The 16,658-nt window shown below is 45.3% G+C and overlaps 1 protein-coding gene across 1 annotated transcript in view; it reads left to right on the top strand.

The window, feature by feature from the left end:
* The window catches only part of sipa1l3 (signal-induced proliferation-associated 1 like 3), a 241,529-nt gene that overhangs the window by 636 nt on the left and 224,235 nt on the right, over positions 1-16,658 (top strand).

The raw sequence follows: 16,658 nt of genomic DNA, 5'->3' as shown, positions 1-16,658 counted from the left end.
CCATCCCTGCCAGGAACACCCTCCTCTTCCTCAAACTCTGCACAGTCCCATCCCAGCCAGGGACACCCTCCTCCTCCTCTGCACAGTCCCATCCCAGCCAGGGACACCCTCCTCCTCCTCAAACTCTGCACAGTCCCATCCCTGCCAGGAACACCCTCCTCTTCCTCAAACTCTGCACATGCCCATCCCAGCCAGGGACACCCTGCTGCCCAAACTCTGCACAGTCCCATCCCTGCCAGGGACACCCTCCTCCTCCTCCTGCTCAAACTCTCCACAGTCCCATCCCAGCCAGGGACACCCTCCTCTTCCTCAAACTCTGCACAGTCCCATCCCAGCCAGGGACACCCTCCTCTTCCTCAAACTCTGCACATGCCCATCCCAGCCAGGGACACCCTGCTGCCCAAACTCTGCACAGTCCCATCCCAGCCAGGGACACCCTGCTGCCCAAACTCTGCACAGTCCCATCCCAGCCAGGGACACCCTGCTGCCCAAACTCTGCACCATCCCACAGACAACCCTGCAAAACCAATGATGCAAAAAACAAAAAGTCACCTTTTTAAAAAGTTTAACCTGCAGTGAATTCAGCCCAGAAACTGTTGTATGTATAAAGTTTTGCTTCAACTAACACAAGGTATAATGTGTTTTATTCCATTTCGTGCACGCTTTCCTGATTTTATAACCAGAAGAGGACTTTTTGAAAGCAGCGCCGATGTTCTCTGAATTGCTGTCAATTCTGTCTGTGTTGCTGCAAAGGTTTTTGGTGCCATATGACATTGCAAAATACACGAACAGGGAGGTGGTGTCAAAACGAGTGGGATGGCACCTGCATCATATTTCTGACGGAAGCAATTCCGTCTTTTCTACCTGCCGATTTAACTGCCGAGTGAGCTTCCAGTTTTTGTAGAGGGCCGATTGTTGTAAGAATTAATAAATGGGCTTTTCCTTCAACCCTGGAATATTGAACTGTTCTGTGGAGAGAATTGGAAGCTCCCGTCTCTCCCCACAATCGCTGTCAGACCTGCCGAGATAGAACATAGAAAAATACAGCACAGAACAGGCCCTTCGGCCCACGATGTTGTGCCGAACCTTTGTCCTAGATTAATCATAGATTATGAGTATTTCTGTTGTTTCCGATTCCAGCATCCGCAGTAATTTACTTTGATATTGATGTCATTGTCTGGGATGCTAATATTCTGACAAAGGCAATTTGTGTGACCAAGGAGAATTGGAACATCTTGAAGAGTGACATTTCCCTCAGATTGCTTGGCTACATAGAACATTACAGCATAGTACATGCCCTTCGGCCCATGATGTTGCACCGTCCTGTGAAACCCCTCTAAAGTCCCTCTACACTATTCCCTTATCGTCCATATGCCTATCCAATGACCATTTGAATGCGTTTAGTGTTGGCGAGTCCACTACTGTTGCAGGCAAGGCATTCCACGCCCTTACTACTCTCTGAGTAAAGAACCTACTTCTGACATCTGTCCTATATCTATATCTGTCCTCAATTTAAAGCTATGTCCCCTCGTGCTGAAACATGTTTCAATACACTGGGAATATAGTTTTGTTAAGAGAACAGCAGCTCTCGCAGCAGTGGAAAATAATACTTAAGATTAATCTCGGGGTAAAACTGCTGAGAAAATAATTGTGAAATTGCACCTCTGGTTGGTTCAGACTTGCTCTTTGAGTGACGGTCTTAACTGTTTGAAGCTGTGTTGTATTTCATAAACTGCTTTTCACCAGTGCTGAGGTAAACAGTAGCTTAGCCGTTCCCCATTATTACACATTTTTGTAAAGATTTTATTACAGAGTTGAGTGTGTAAATTATTTTGCTTCAGCAGTCACTTCAAAAGCTGGAAAATGTCAGTGCGAGACAGCCACTACTGGGGTATAAATACAAGTTATTGTGTTTATTTACAGCAGTTCTCACAGGCTCAGGAATTTCAAAACACTTTGCAGCCAGTTAAATACTTTTGAAGTGTAGTCACTGTTGCGAGGAAGGTAGATGTGCCTGAGATCACTGAATGTGGTTGGTTACTGCCAACTTGTATTTTTTACTGTTTCTTGCAGTCGGAATGCGTTGAAATGACTTTCTTTGCTAGTTGCATCAAGTTGCCTGCGCCAGCAACACACCTAATAATAATCTTTATTAGTGACACAAGCAGGCTTACACTGCGATGATGTTACTGTGAAAAGTCGCCACACTCCGGTGGCTGTTCGGGTACACGGAGGGAGAATTCAGAATGTCCAATTCGCCCAACAGTACGTCTTTCAGAACTTGTGGAAGGAAACCGGAGCATCCGGAGGAAACTCACGCAGACACTGGGGAGAATGTGCAGACTACGCACAGACAATGGCCCAAGCGGGAATCGAACCTGGGAGCCTGGTGCTGCGAAGCAACAGTGCTGACCACTGTGAAACCGTGCCACCATAATTGTGTAATCTTAAACGGTTGAGATCTGAAACATTGCAGCCTTAGAGTTGTGTCGAGATGTAAGCAAATATTTCGAACGTTATTTGTCTAGTGCTTGCATTTGAAAATTTGAACTTGGTGTTCATAAGCTTAATATTTGACAGCCGGTCAAATTAATTTAGTCACTTTTCACTTCCTGATCTGCGATATGCAGGGTTAGGGAGAAGCACCAAACAGGAGCTGGGCTCCTGTAGGGAACTTGGATTGGGAAAGGCAGCCTTGCGCCCATCATTCACCTGGGTTGTGACGTGAGCAGGTCTTGTTTGAAAATAAATATCTGCACACTTGAGGCTGTATCAAGACTCCCAAGTAAATATGAATGCGGAATACAGGGTTAATGGTAGGGTTCTTGACGATGTGGAGGAGCAGAGACATCTTGGTGTCTATGTTCATAAATCTTTGAAAGTTGCCACTCAAGTGGATAGAGCTGTGAAGAAGGCCTATGGTGTGCTAGCGTTCATTAGCAGAGGTATTGAATTTAAGAGCCGTGAGGTGATGATGCAGCTGTACAAAATCTTGGTACGGCCACATTTGGAGTACTGTGTGCAGTACTGGTCACCTCATTTTAGGAAAGATGTGAAATCTTGGGAAAAGGTGCAGAGGAGATTTAGCAGGATGTTGCCTGGAATGGAGAGTAGGTCTTACGAGGAAAGGTTGAGGGTGCTAGGCCTTTTCTCATTAGAACGGAGAAGGATGAGGGGCGACTTGATAGAGGTTTATAAGATGATCAGGGGAATAGATAGAGTAGACAGTCAGAGACTTTTTCCCCGGGTGGAACAAGCCATTACAAGGGGACATAAATTTAAGGTAAATGGTGGAAGATACAGGGGGGATGTCAGAGGTAGGTTCTTTACCCAGAGAGTAGTGGGGGCATGGAATGCAGTGCCTGTGGAAGTAGTTGAGCCGGAAATATTAGGGACCTTCAAGCGGCTATTGGATAGGTACATGGATTACGATAGAATTATGGGGTGTAGATTAATTTGTTCCTAATCTATGTTCTATGTAGGTGCGCCTCCGCTTTTTATTTTCTTTGTAGCCGTGCCGAGGACCTGGATTCGATTGCGGCTCTGGGCCACTGTCCGTGTGGAGTTTGCACATTCTCCCTGCGTTTGCATGGGTTTCACCCCCCACAATCCAAAGATGTGCCGGCTCGATGGATTGGCCGTGCTAAATTGTCCCTTAAGGTGGAAAAAATGAATTGGGCACTCTCAATTTAGTTTTTTTTTTAAACTTTTCTTTGGAGTGCAGTGATTATTATAATGTAGGTCAAAGCCGCAGTTATTGTGTGCAGCACGATCCCATGAACAGGAACGTGATTGAATCTGTTTTTTCTTGGGTTTGGGAGAAGAATGTTTGCCACCAGATTCATCACCCTGAGTAAACTGGGATAGTGATTTAGCATCTCGTCTGCGTGAATGAGCCACTCGGTCCACTTGGTTTTGTACTGCCTTGTACCACCAGTCTGAATCTGTACGCTTAAGTTCTTCTGACACGGCACGGTGACGCAGTGGTTAGCATCGCGGCCTCACAGCGCCGAGGTCCCAGGTTCGATCCCGGTTCTGGGTCACTGTCCGTGTGGAGTTTGCACATTCTCCCCGTGTTTGCGTGGGTTTCGCCCCCACAACCCAAAGATGTGCAGGCTAGGCGGATTGGCCACATTAAATTGTCCCTTAACTGGAAAAAATGAATTGGGTACTCTAAATTTATATATTTTTTAAAAAGTTCTTCTGACTTTTTGATGACCAAAGGCTGTGAGCAGCTGAGCTGATGGTGGGGAATGTTGCTGCACAGTTGATAGCGATCATTAATAAAAACAGAAAATGTTGAAAATACTGTCAGGGTAGCGACATTTTTTTTTGTTTTTTTATAAATTTAGAGTACCCAATTCATTTTTTCCAATTAAGGGGCAATTTAGCATGGCCAATCCCCCTACCCTGCACATCTCTGGGTTGTGGGGGCGAAACCCACGCAAACACGGGGAGAATGTGCAAACTCCACACGGACAGTGACCCAGAGCCAGGATCAAACCTGGGACCTCAGCGCCGTGAGGCAGCAATGCTAAACACTGTGCCACCGTGCTGCCCTTGGCTAGCGACATCTTTGGGGGGGGGGGGGGGGGGGGGGTGAGAAACACATTCAATGTTTTAGTTCAATTATCTTTCGCATGTTGTGACTAGATCTCCTCGATGAGCTCCACCCTTATCCACTGTTCATATTTCCCACATCATTGCAAGGATATCTGATTTTCCACCTTTTTGGCTTCCTGCGCAAATCCTGAATGGAGCAAGAGCTGAATTCCAAATCCCATAGCGCTACGCGAAGAAAAGCTTGGGGGGGGCGGGATGGTGTTTAACTCGGCTGGCCCAGCCAATATTTATCCCTGAACCAATTTTGCTAAAACCAGTTATCTGGTCACAGTCTCATTGTTTATGGAGATCCTGCTGTGTCCGAACTGGTTGCTGCATCTCCCTGCACTGGAACAGTGCCGACTACATGTCAGAAGTACTTCATTTGAGGCAGCACGGTGGCCTAGTGGTTAGCACAACCGCCTCACGGCGCTGAGGTCCCAGGTTCGATCCCGACTCTGGGTCACTGTCCGTGTGGTGTTTGCACATTCTCCCCGTGTCTGCGTGGGTTTCGCCCCCACAACCCAAAAATGTGCAGAGTAGGTGGATTGGCCGCGCTAAATTGTCCCTTAATTGGGGAAAAATAATTGGGTAATCTAAATTAAAAAAAAAAGAAGTACTTCATTTGGCTGCAAAGTGCTTTGAGGCGGCGCAAGATTGTGAAGGGTGCTGTTAATGAAATGAAAGTCGCCACAGTCCCAGAGGAGCATAGGCTGCAATCTCCCCTTTTCAGAGAGAGCTGAATGGTTCCCTTGAGCGTCACCACACCTCGGGCGAGGGGCAAGGTTGAGAAGCCGGGACCTTTGCGGATAACGTCAGCCGGTACAGGAATCGAACCTGCATCATGAACCAGCCTTCCAGCTAACCGACCCCCACACAAGTCTCTCATTCAGAATAGGAAGGGAACTGGGCGTGATGTCTTCTTTGTATTATGTTTAGTTCAGCTACTCTGTTTTTTTTTCTAACTGAGCTGGGGAAATCCAGATTAGCCTGCATTGTAACCTTGCTTCAGGTGCAGGGTTGCTCTGTTGCTGCTGCCTTGCTCAGATATTTTAACTGTGGTTTAAATCCCAGAAGAGGATTAGATGTGGACTCAAACCTCCCTTTTTAGACACATGTAATGCATTTAGTCAACAGTATAATACTAACAATTCAGCATGTAGCCCACCAAAACCTGCCAGTAATTTGAATAGCAGTTGCTTTCTTTCAAAAGTTCTAAAGGAGGGAAAGGTGCAGTCATCTGATAGGATTTTTAAATGTGAAAAGAATTTCGCTCTGCTGCATTCAAATAATTTCATATCTGAAGCTTTTCATATTTCAGAGGATCTGTGCTTTGTGACTTGACTGAGCCGGATTACTAGTAGCCTGGAAACCTATTTAGGGGGACAATCTTTTTGCCTTGTCCTGAAAGCTTGTGCACTTAATAAACACCAGCTTTCTGTCTCGGCATTTTATGGGGCTGTGTGCATTATTTTCAAATACTTCCTTCAAACAGTGTCTTAAAAAATGGTGCGTTACTGAAGGCTGGATTGAACTGGTTTTTAGGGTGTCCGATCTGAATTACTGCAAGTTTAAGGTTCAGCAGTGCACTTGTGCTATTATAGTTAATTATTAACACCAGGAATTCACCTGGAAACTGAGGTTGTTTCTGTTTAGGACTGCAGTAAGTGGCACTGTCACTGAAAACCTTGGAACCTATCACTCCTCTGATCCTCTCCAGCTGCCAGTTGTCTTGTAGAGACAACATAGCATTGAAGCTGAGTATATTGTGCCGGGCTGTCCTTGCAAAGAAATTGAAGCAAAGAGGATGTATAGAGGCAGGCAGGTTTGAGGAGTGGCTGTAAATGGGGGGGGGGGGGGGGGGGGGGGGGGGGTACTTGGGAGTGGGTTGGTGATGCAGGGGGTGGGGGGGGGGTACTTGGGAGTGGGTTGGTGATGCAGGGGGTGGGGGGGGGGTACTTGGGAGTGGGTTGGTGATGCAGGGGGGAGGGGGGGGTACTTGGGAGTGGGTTGGTGATGCAAGGGGGGGTCTGGAGACAGGGACGGGTTGAGGAAGTGAAGGGGTTTTAGCATGTAGGTGACCATTTCAAATCTGGGGCATTAATTGAGGGTCAATGTAACCAAGAATGGTAATGACTGACTGGCTCATGACTTTGGGGTTGGAGGGGGATAATGGAGGAGGGGGGGGGGTCTCTTTGTTCACCCTTGCAGGTTGGGCCGACAGTTTGAAAGTTGGTGAAATAGGTTTCGGCAGGACATGCAAGTAGAGTCCTGCAGCTCACCCTCAAGCCCTTGGGATAGGAAGATGAAAAGTCAACTAGACTGTTGGAAACTGGGCATTGGGCGAGGACTACTTTGGCGCTTTGATGTAATTTTTGCCTCAAACAGCCTGTTGGCTCTCTTGCTTCTTGACTTGTGCAAACAATCAATTGCCCGAGGAGAGCAGAGAATGAGGGGAGCGAGTTGTTGTTGTAAGAAAATTAATCCTTGTTTTGGTGTTCCCCGAAGGTGCTGTTGGTTTGAGAGATTCCCCTATTTGGGGTTCAACAACTTTTTTTGGTCCAAGGAATGATTGAAACGAGGTCTTTGGCAATAAAATTAAAAATCCACGATTTTCACTTTTGCGATAGCCTTGGATTGACATCTGTGTGATACAGTGCTGGGCGTGGCTCAGCTGGGTTCTTGCGCTTGAATCCCTGTTTCGTGGGGATAGTCGGCTCATCGTCGTGTCTCTTGCTACAGGTTCGGAGAAAGTCAGTTCATTCTGGAAAAGGAGCTTTTTCCAGCTTTATTAGCAAACCTGTAATCTCCATGAATAACCTTTTGACCGATAAACTTTGCAGAATTCAAGGCATGTCCAAGGATGGTCAGAGTGGGAAATGGGGACTTTGTTGGTAGCAAATAATGTACTTTGAGATTGGGGTTAATGCATATTGCAGGATAAAGCGAGAAGACTTTGCTCTTACCTCGTATATCAACTGGGAGTGTTGACATTGTGGTATTTATCCCAAGTTGCATAAGTTAATGATAGGTAATTTATAAACCTGAATTTGTACACGGCGGTTCAGTTCTGTGATCAGACTTATTCATGACACAAGATGGGGTGGCACAGTGGTTAGCACTGCCGCCTCACAGTGCCAGGGATGTGGGTTCGATTCCAGCCTCCGGTGACTGTATGGTGTGGAGTTTGTACTTTCTCCCCGTGTCTGCGTGGGTTTCCTCCGGCTGCTCCGGTTTCCTCCTACAGTTCAAAGATGTACCGGTTAGGTGGATTGTCCATGGTAAATTGTCCCTTAATGTCCAAAAATACAGATCGTGTAGGTTGGGTTAAGGGTTAATGGGATAGGGCAGGGGAGTGAGCTTGGTCGGGGTGCCCTTTCAGAGGGTCGGCGCAGACTCAATGGGCCGAATGGCCCCCTTCTGCACTGTAGAGGTTCTTGCATTGGTTGGCTGCTCCGAAGGTGCTGGGTAGGGGTGGGGCAGGGAGCTCACAGGCTGCAGTTGTGGATGTTCGACAATATAGAACAGCACGGCTACTGGTTTTGGAACTGAAGACCTGACAGCTTGCACGTCTCTCAATTGTAGAGTTTAGTGGAGTTTGTGCTCTGGCAAGAGTTTGTGCTCTGGCAAAAACTGACAGGGGCCCAAGGCGAATGATGAAGATTTTTAAAAGCCAACTGCAGGTGGCCTGCTGTGTGTTTGTGTGTAGTTCCACCAGCCAGCACAGCATTTTGTACTCTGCAGTTACAAGCAGTGATAGATGGTGACATTTCCAGCATCCGCAGTATTTTGCCTTTGCGTAGGTAGTGACCCCTCAGTTGGGGTGCCTCGCCCCTGCTGTTCTATAATTTAAAGAGGATTTTGGCCCAATTGTTTTTTATAAATTTAGAATACCCAATTACGCAGAGGGTGGGTGCCTGGAACGCATTGCCGGCGGAGGTGGTAGAGGCGGGCACGATAGCGTCATTTAAGATGTATCTAAACAGATACATGAATGGGCAGGGAGAAGAGGGATACAGATCCTTTGAAAATAGGCGACAGTTTTAGATAGAGGATCTGGATCAGCGCAGGCTTGGAGGGCCGAAGGGCCTGTTCCTGTGCTGTAATTTTTCCAATTAAGGTTTTTCCAATTAAGGGGCAATTTAGCGTGGCCAATCCACCTAGCCTGCACATTTTTTGGGTTCTGGGGGCGAATGTGCAACTCCACGCGGACATTGACCCAGAGCCGGGATCGAACCTGGGACCTCGGTGCTGTGAGACTGCAGGGCTAACCATTGCGCCATGCTGCCCTGACACAACTGTTTTATAGAAGCTGCACTCTAGGGACTGTCACGGCTGCTGTGCAGTGCTTGGCTGGCATTCTTCAGGAGCCCCGATTGCGTCTTTTGTTTATCATTTTCCTGTGTTACCTGCCGGGTGATTGATGGCTCTATAATTGGCCCCATCAGGTTCCTACATATAAAACAAAAATAATAAAACTCTGCATGCGGTGTTGATCGAAAGGTGCCATGGTCAGGATTTTACATGAATAATTAAGTGAGCAGCAGTGATTGACACCAAACTGGCGCCTTGCACAATCACTATAAACATAACAACCTTGAGCTGCTCTTCCTTTCAGTCAAAATATTGTCATTAAAATAAAATATTTCTTGCCCCGATCCCTTAAGGGTTTGACTGTATCGTAATGTAAACGATCTAGTCTTGTCTGTATGGAGCAGAGAGGTTGCTGGTTTGCAAACTTGTCTTTGCTGTGCGAGTGGTTTAGCCAGCTGGGGTGCCTGACGGGGCCCTAACAATAATAATCTTTATTGTCACAAGTAGGCTTACATTAACACTGCATTGAAGTTACTGTGAAAAGCCCCTAGTCACCGCACTCCGGCGCCTGTTCAGGTACATAGAGGGAGAATTCAGAATGTCCAGTTCGTCTAACAGCACGTCTTTCGGGACTTGTGGGAGGAAACCGGAGCACCCGGAGGAAACCCACGCAGACACGGGGAGAATGTGCAGACTCCGCACAGACAGTGACCCAAGCTGGACATTGAACCCTGGCGCCGTGAAGCAACAGTGCTAGCCACTGTGCTGTCCTGTGACAATTTTGTCTCGTTTCCTATCTCTACCACCCCCGAGGATCTTGAGCTGGTGTAGTCTGTGTTCAGTAACATGCTCAAGTGGCCATTCTCCATCGGGACGCGAGGCTGAATTGTTAGGGACCCGGAGCCATGCTTGAACCTATCTTCCTGTGGTTTTTTCCCCCAGACACAGGCTGCTAGATTTTGGGGGTATTGAGGTTGTGTGGAAAGGTGCGAGGCAGATAATCAGCCATGGTCTCATTGAATGGTGGAGCAGGTTTGACGTGCCAACTGGCCTGTTCCTCCTGTATCGTATGTTCCCTGATTGTCCTCTCTCCTGGTTGTCCTCTCATTCCAACTGGAGTCAGAGAAACTTACAGAAAAGAAAGAGGATGTTCAGCATGTGCTAACTTTTTGAAACAGCAGTCATAACTTAATCCCATACTCTCTCCTTTTGCCTGTAACCTCTGTCTCCTGTCCAACTTGCTGTTTGAAACTATTTATGGAATCTGCTTCCAGCATCTTTTTCAAGTTGATCATTCCAAACACCGAGTGAAAATGTTTCTCATCTCCTGGCATGTTTTTTTTTTTGCCAATGATTTTCAAATCTATGATCTCCAGTTATTAACCCACTCACCTGAGGGAAATACGTCTCTGTGTACTTGGCCAAAACCGACCTGGATCACAACTAGCTCCGAATCAATGAGGTCGCTTATCGCATGCTTCCCACCAACGTGTTGAACTGGGGTAATTCAGCGTAAACTGAGGGGACTGACCCCGGGGATTTTTCTGGCTAATCAATACCTGCCATCTTTTTTAAATGTACTCTGAAATTCCCAGAGAAGCTAGGGGAGATTCAGGGTGGGGGGGGGGAGGGGGGTTTAACCAAGTCATTCAAGTGAAATCTGTGATTTAAGTAGTACTTTTAACAAAAGACATGCTGACAAATCTCTAAGTACCTGACCTCTGGTTCTCTTCCCCCCGCCCTCCCCCCCCCCCCCACACAACTAAAAAAAATCCAGCAAAAGGTGACTGCTTCAAACGGAGACTTTTTTTGTATTTCACAATTAGGCTGTGAAACATTAGCACTCTCTCATGAGAAATTAGTCTTTTTTAAAACTTGGTGTTATTGCGATCCCAGACCAGATCCCAACTGGGGCTCGGGTACTGGAATGAAGCCCCAATATTTTTGTTTATTTTGTAAGACTGTGCGGAAATAATGAATCGCTCCACGAGTGATTACTTGAAGAAATTGGCATTTGGCATTTTTAAAACAAAACTATATTAGAACTATCGTGCTGGGAGAGAATTGTGGACTCGGTGTCAGTCAGATCGGACTGCATCTCCGCTCCAAAGCTTTCTCAAAAATGTCACTCTGAATCCCTTAGCTCCACCCAGCAATGGCATCATTTCCCCAAGTTGCCAAACAAATCAGCATTCCGGGCTGATCTCTGGGAATTTCAAAGTACATTTAAAAAATACGGCAGGTATTGATTAGCCAGAAAAATCCCCGGGGTCAGTCCCCTCAGTTTACGCTGAATTACCCCAGTTCAACACGTTGGTGGGAAGCATGCGATAAGCGACCTCAGTGATTAACTCCCCAGAGACTCCCCCCTCCCCCCAATCAAACCACAGTGCATTAGCCCAGACTGAAAAACACATTCCTCTGGTCAATTTCACCTTCTGGCTCCTAAAAGCTCCCAGGCCCTGCAACACAAAATCCTTTTTGGAAAACAAACATGGCCACTGCAGTCGAACACACGATAACCCCAGGCTTTTAACCCTTAAATTGCCCAAATATTTAGATTCCCAAAATCCTCCATTCGTCACAGTGTACATCAATTTTCAACAAAATAGCAATTTTTAAAAATGCGCATTTTAGTTGCTAGTTATGACTTTTCAGTAAACAACAAATTGCTGTGAATTGGGTAACCATTTAGTCAAGCGTGGCATTTCTCTGCTTCCAAAGAAAAATCAAAGATGCTGACCTCCTTTCACTAGGAGGTTTGGCAGCTGTGATGTCTCTACTCCTCCTCCATTCCCAGCTCCGGGCAGAGCGTGTGTTCCTGCAGTGAGCAAGCAAGATGTTGGGAGACAGCCATTTAAGTGCGTTAGCTTGCCTCTGATTTGGCTGACTGAACTGAACTAGTGGAACTCTTCACTTGTGGGTGATGGGTCAAGTCTGTTTTGGCTGGGGCTTGACCCATTGCTTTGTGAAGCAGCTAGGAATTGATTTTTGTAGATTAAAATAATAGATGTAGCAGTGACCGTGGGAATGCAGGGGTGTGACTGATGGAGCGGACCAGCGAATACGTTGCATTGCCAAATTGGTCTGCTTCAAAAACAGTAAGTTTTCTTTTACATTTCCAGGTCATCAAATCGTGCTCCGTGCATTTTGTTTTCGAGGGACATGTGCCCTCTTGGAGCACATGCTAGGACTCGACATTACTTTAAAATTGCAGAAATTGCTTTCGGTGGTTTGAAACAAGTTGCCAGTTTCCAGGCGTACCAGCTCTTTCCGCAGTTGATCTGACACCTGAGACTAATTTGATTTTGCTGTTTGGTGTGTTGCTTTGAATACCGCTGCAGCCCTAACCACAGTGTTGTTTGGTTGTTTGTACGATACAAGCTGCTTTTGTAGTGTGTCTCCATGAAAAACGCACTGTAAAAGTGCACTTTGTAATCTGCCATAAAAATCTTTTCATCCTTCATCGGGGAAAAAATCTACGTATCTCCCAACAGTGCAGTTGTTTGTTGCTCTATATAATGAAATGAGATCCAAGTTCGGTCTTATCGTTATTGAAACTGCTCAAGGTCAAAAGAATGTTCCTGTCACCTGAGTGAGTGACTGCAGCCACTTTTACTTTGTCTAGAAATGATTGATAACTTGTTGAATATTTAATTGAATCGGGTTTCAAAATCGTATGCATTCCTGGCACACAATGGCAGTGGCTGTTTATTCTGATAAGTTTGTAAACTTATCGGGAGCAACTCTTGCATCCAGTAGAGTCTGTAGTTATTGCACCTTTGTTTTAAATTATACATTCCAGTTTAAAGTTTTTCATTTTGGAAACTTGTGCAAAACATTTCGGTTGCTGATTGTCCAAACTTCATATTAAATTCTAGCGCTAAAGTTGCATTTTATTGGAGAGATTGGATGAAGGAGGAATGGCTGTTTTGAAAACGGTGTGTTGAAGCAACATTGCTTACACATGCTCGTACAGTATTGGTTAGTTTGTGTTTATATAACCAGTTGTGTTGTACTAAATTGTTACAGAGCCAAGGACTTGGTTTGAGATCAACTTAATTGGTCATGAGTGCCGTTTATTTTAGTTTTTTGCCACCACATGTAAAAGATTGCCTGCTGCGCAGTCATTGCTTTAACTTATGAGGCGTGCCAGGTAAATATAGAATACCTGATCCCCTGGAATGTATTGTTGCTCAGTGCTGCTTTCGGGTGGGAATCTGTACCTTTTTACGGTCTGTTGAAGTGCTTCTTATAATTTGAATTGTTTCTAATTTTTAAACCTGACGCTCCATCCAATTTGAAAAGAATGGTTCAGCAAATGACTTGAGCACTTTGTAAGAAGGCAATGGGTTAATTTTGTACAAGTATCCCTTGCTCGTGTACTCCTCTCCCACTTCCTTGTACACGATGTTCGAGAATGATGAGTGGAATTCAGATAATTTCCCCCTGTAATGGGGGGAAAGCAGCTCTGGGTTGTGCCTCCTGCTTCTCTTGTGGAGTTTTGGTTGGTCATTAAAGGATAACAGTAAAAAAAAAGTCTTGCTCCCTTGTGTCCAGTTAAGCTGTGAAAATCATCCAGCTGTATAATTTTAGTTTGTTGTTCCATTCTTGGGTCTTGTCTGGTAACTTTTCGAGAGGGTTTTGCCTCAGATGGTTGGTTTAATGAAGGAGATTGTTAACAAGTGAGCAATGGTTTGCTGGTGACTCTCCGGCACTTCACCGGGGAAGAGTCTTAATATCAGAGTACCGTGACTCAGACAAGTGCCTTTCCATTTTTCTATTTGTTGGTGAAGTGTGTGCGTGTGTGTTCGAGACAGGGAATTAGAGACCCTAGTTATTAGAGGGTGTGAGTGTATAATTATCTATAATGCAGCCAGCCCAGTTCATCTACTCTGGTAGGATAACTGTTATGCAAATAGAGTACTCCTCGATCAGGAAGAGTTAGCAGCAGAAAAATATATTGGAAGGTCAGAAAAAAGATAAGAGAACTTCAGAAATGCATTTTCCCAACCCACAGAATTTTAACCTTCATCAAAATGTTTTGAAAGCCAATTTAAAAGTTTGAGGTTTTTAATTAGATTTGTACCGTTTGTGAGACAGTAATGATCCCTTTTTGACTGAAGTTTAATTTCTCCCTTCCCACTGAGTTAAATTTCTCTTCACTTGGCACCTTTTGTAGGACGGCAGGGCCTCAAGTATAGTGTCTCAAAGTGATACAGATTCATTTATTCCTCTCTCTGCCTCCCTGTTCCCCACATACAAGCTGCATTATAACTACTCCCATGCCTTGAATCCTGTATGCAATGTACAAAGTCAAAACAGCGCTTAAATACAGGCCAAAAATTTAGAATGGTTAAGGATTTTGCTCCTTCCATACAACGGCAAACATTATGGAACTAAAATTTTTGGTTTTCATGCAAAATAGAAGAATTCCACTTATTCAGTCAATGCAATACAGTAATCCTGAGAAAGAAGAAAGACTAGTCAGCCTGCTGTCTCCTGTATATGATTTGTCCTGGTGAATTGTTTTTTTTGAGTTTTCTTTATCCTATTTACTCTAGACACGGTAGCACAGCTCACTGGGCTAAATCGCTGGCTTTTACAGCAGGCCAGCAGCACGGTTCGATTCCCGTACCAGCCTCCCCGAACAGGCGCCGGAATGTGGCGACTAGGGGCTTTTCACAGTAACTTCATTGAAGCCTACTCGTGACAATAAGCGATTTTCATTTCATTTCAGTGGTTAATACTTGCTTCACAGCGCCAGGGTCCCAGGTTCGATTTCTCGGCTGGGTCGCTGTCTGTGCAGAGGCTGCATGTTCTCCCCGTGTCTGCGTGGGTTTCCTCCGGGTGCTCCGGTTTCCTCCCACAAGTCCCGAAAGACGTGCTGTTAGGTGAACTGGACATTCTGAATTCTCCCTCCGTGTACCCGAACAGGCGCTGGAGTGTGGTGACGAGGGAATTTTCGCAGTAACTTCATTGCAGTGTTAACGTAAGCCTACTTGTGACACTAATAAAGATTATTAAATTAGATGCTACTTTCAGACTAGTCTTTTAGCTGAACCCTAGCTTTTGCATTATTTAGTTTATTTTGATATCTGGGTAAGATTCTAAGCTGCCAATTAAAGTCTTTTATTATTATTTTAAGGAATGGCTGTTCTCCTATGCCTCCATGATCACCCTCGTCGTTGATACAAATGAATAGTGCTACTGTAAACCTTGTTTAGAGTTTAACTGCCACTCCTATTTATTCAAAGTGCAATCATCGAGCAGTTATAGCACAAAGGCAGCTGAATGGCCGGTCATATCTGCACCAGCTCTCCAATTTACTTTGGGTCATTCCCCTATAGCCCTGCACCTTCTTTCTTTTCAGGTAACAATCTGATTTGCCCCCTCTGATGCCTCAATTGAACCTGCCTCCTCCACACTCTAGTGCATTCCAGTTCCCAATCCCCTTTCTACATGAAAAAATGTTCCCCGGTGTCTTTATTGCTCCTTTTACCAATTACCTTTTGTTATAGAACATAGAACATAGAACAGTACAGCACAGAACAGGCCCTTCGGCCCTCAATGTTGTGCCGAGCCATGATCACCCTACTCAAACCCACATATCCACCCTATACCCGTAACCCAACCCCCCTAACCGTACATTTATTAGGACACTACGGGCAATTTAGCACGGCCAATCCACCTAACCCGCACATCTTTGGATTGTGGGAGGAAACCGGAGCACCCGGAGGAGACCCACGCACACAGGGGGAGGACGTGCAGACTCCACACAGACAGTGACCCAGCCGGGAATCGAACCTGGGACCCTGGAGCTGTGAAGCATTTATGCTAACCACCATGCTACCCTGCTGCCCCCCATGGGCCAGGGTTTTGAGAACCCCAAAGTATATCATGGAGTCCACCTGACCCACAACTTTTACTAGGTTGTGGTATGGGGAGCACGCGGCCCACTCTACAGGTGTGGTACAGCAGAAATGGAAAAGTATTTTTTAAAGCAAAACAATGTTTATTCTATGAACTCAAGTTAACCTTTTTAAAACATACAGTGAACATCTTAGCAACCATTAATTCAAATACAACCCCCAAAGAATACAACACTAAGTAATCCTTAAGCTTTCCTTTTAACATCCATAAGACTTTAAAAAAGAAACTTTAACAGAAGCGCATCAGGTTAAAGTCACTACTGAGAGCAGTTATTAGTTTTAAATCACCAAAGGATCGATTTACAGTCTTTAGATTACAGAGAGAGACTCTGATTCACCTTCTAGCTGTGACTGCAGCTCTCCAGCTCTGAAAACGAAACTAAAACACACCCTGCAGCAAACAGCCTAAAACGAAAGTAAAAAAAAGCTGACAGACAGCCCAGGTCCACCCACACTCTGACATCACTGATAAACACCCATTTCTTAAAAGGTACATTTCTTAAACACTCATTTCTTAAAGGTACTCTCACATGACACCTTTGAACAAGTGAAACGTAACAGTAACTTTTTTTTTGTGCAGTTGTTAATCTTAATCACCTTGTAACCAGTTACTTATTTGGTTACGTCTCTGCTGGGCACAGTATAGCGAATTTGTTTTTTCACCTCTTGTCAATTGTGTAAGTGTTGGTTCTGCTAATGTTAACTTGTGTACAGATGCCTTCACTTTTGCTTCATTAGTCACGGCAACTGTTTACCAAATTAAGCTGAGACACACCCGAGCCAAATTGTAGGTTAATGTGTGACGAAAGT

The sequence above is a fragment of the Scyliorhinus canicula genome, chromosome 27 (assembly GCF_902713615.1).
Source record: "Scyliorhinus canicula chromosome 27, sScyCan1.1, whole genome shotgun sequence".
In the NCBI taxonomy this organism is placed as follows: domain Eukaryota; kingdom Metazoa; phylum Chordata; class Chondrichthyes; order Carcharhiniformes; family Scyliorhinidae; genus Scyliorhinus; species Scyliorhinus canicula.
Note: the sequence above shows the minus strand (reverse complement) of the source record. Positions and strands in the feature narration are given on the sequence as shown.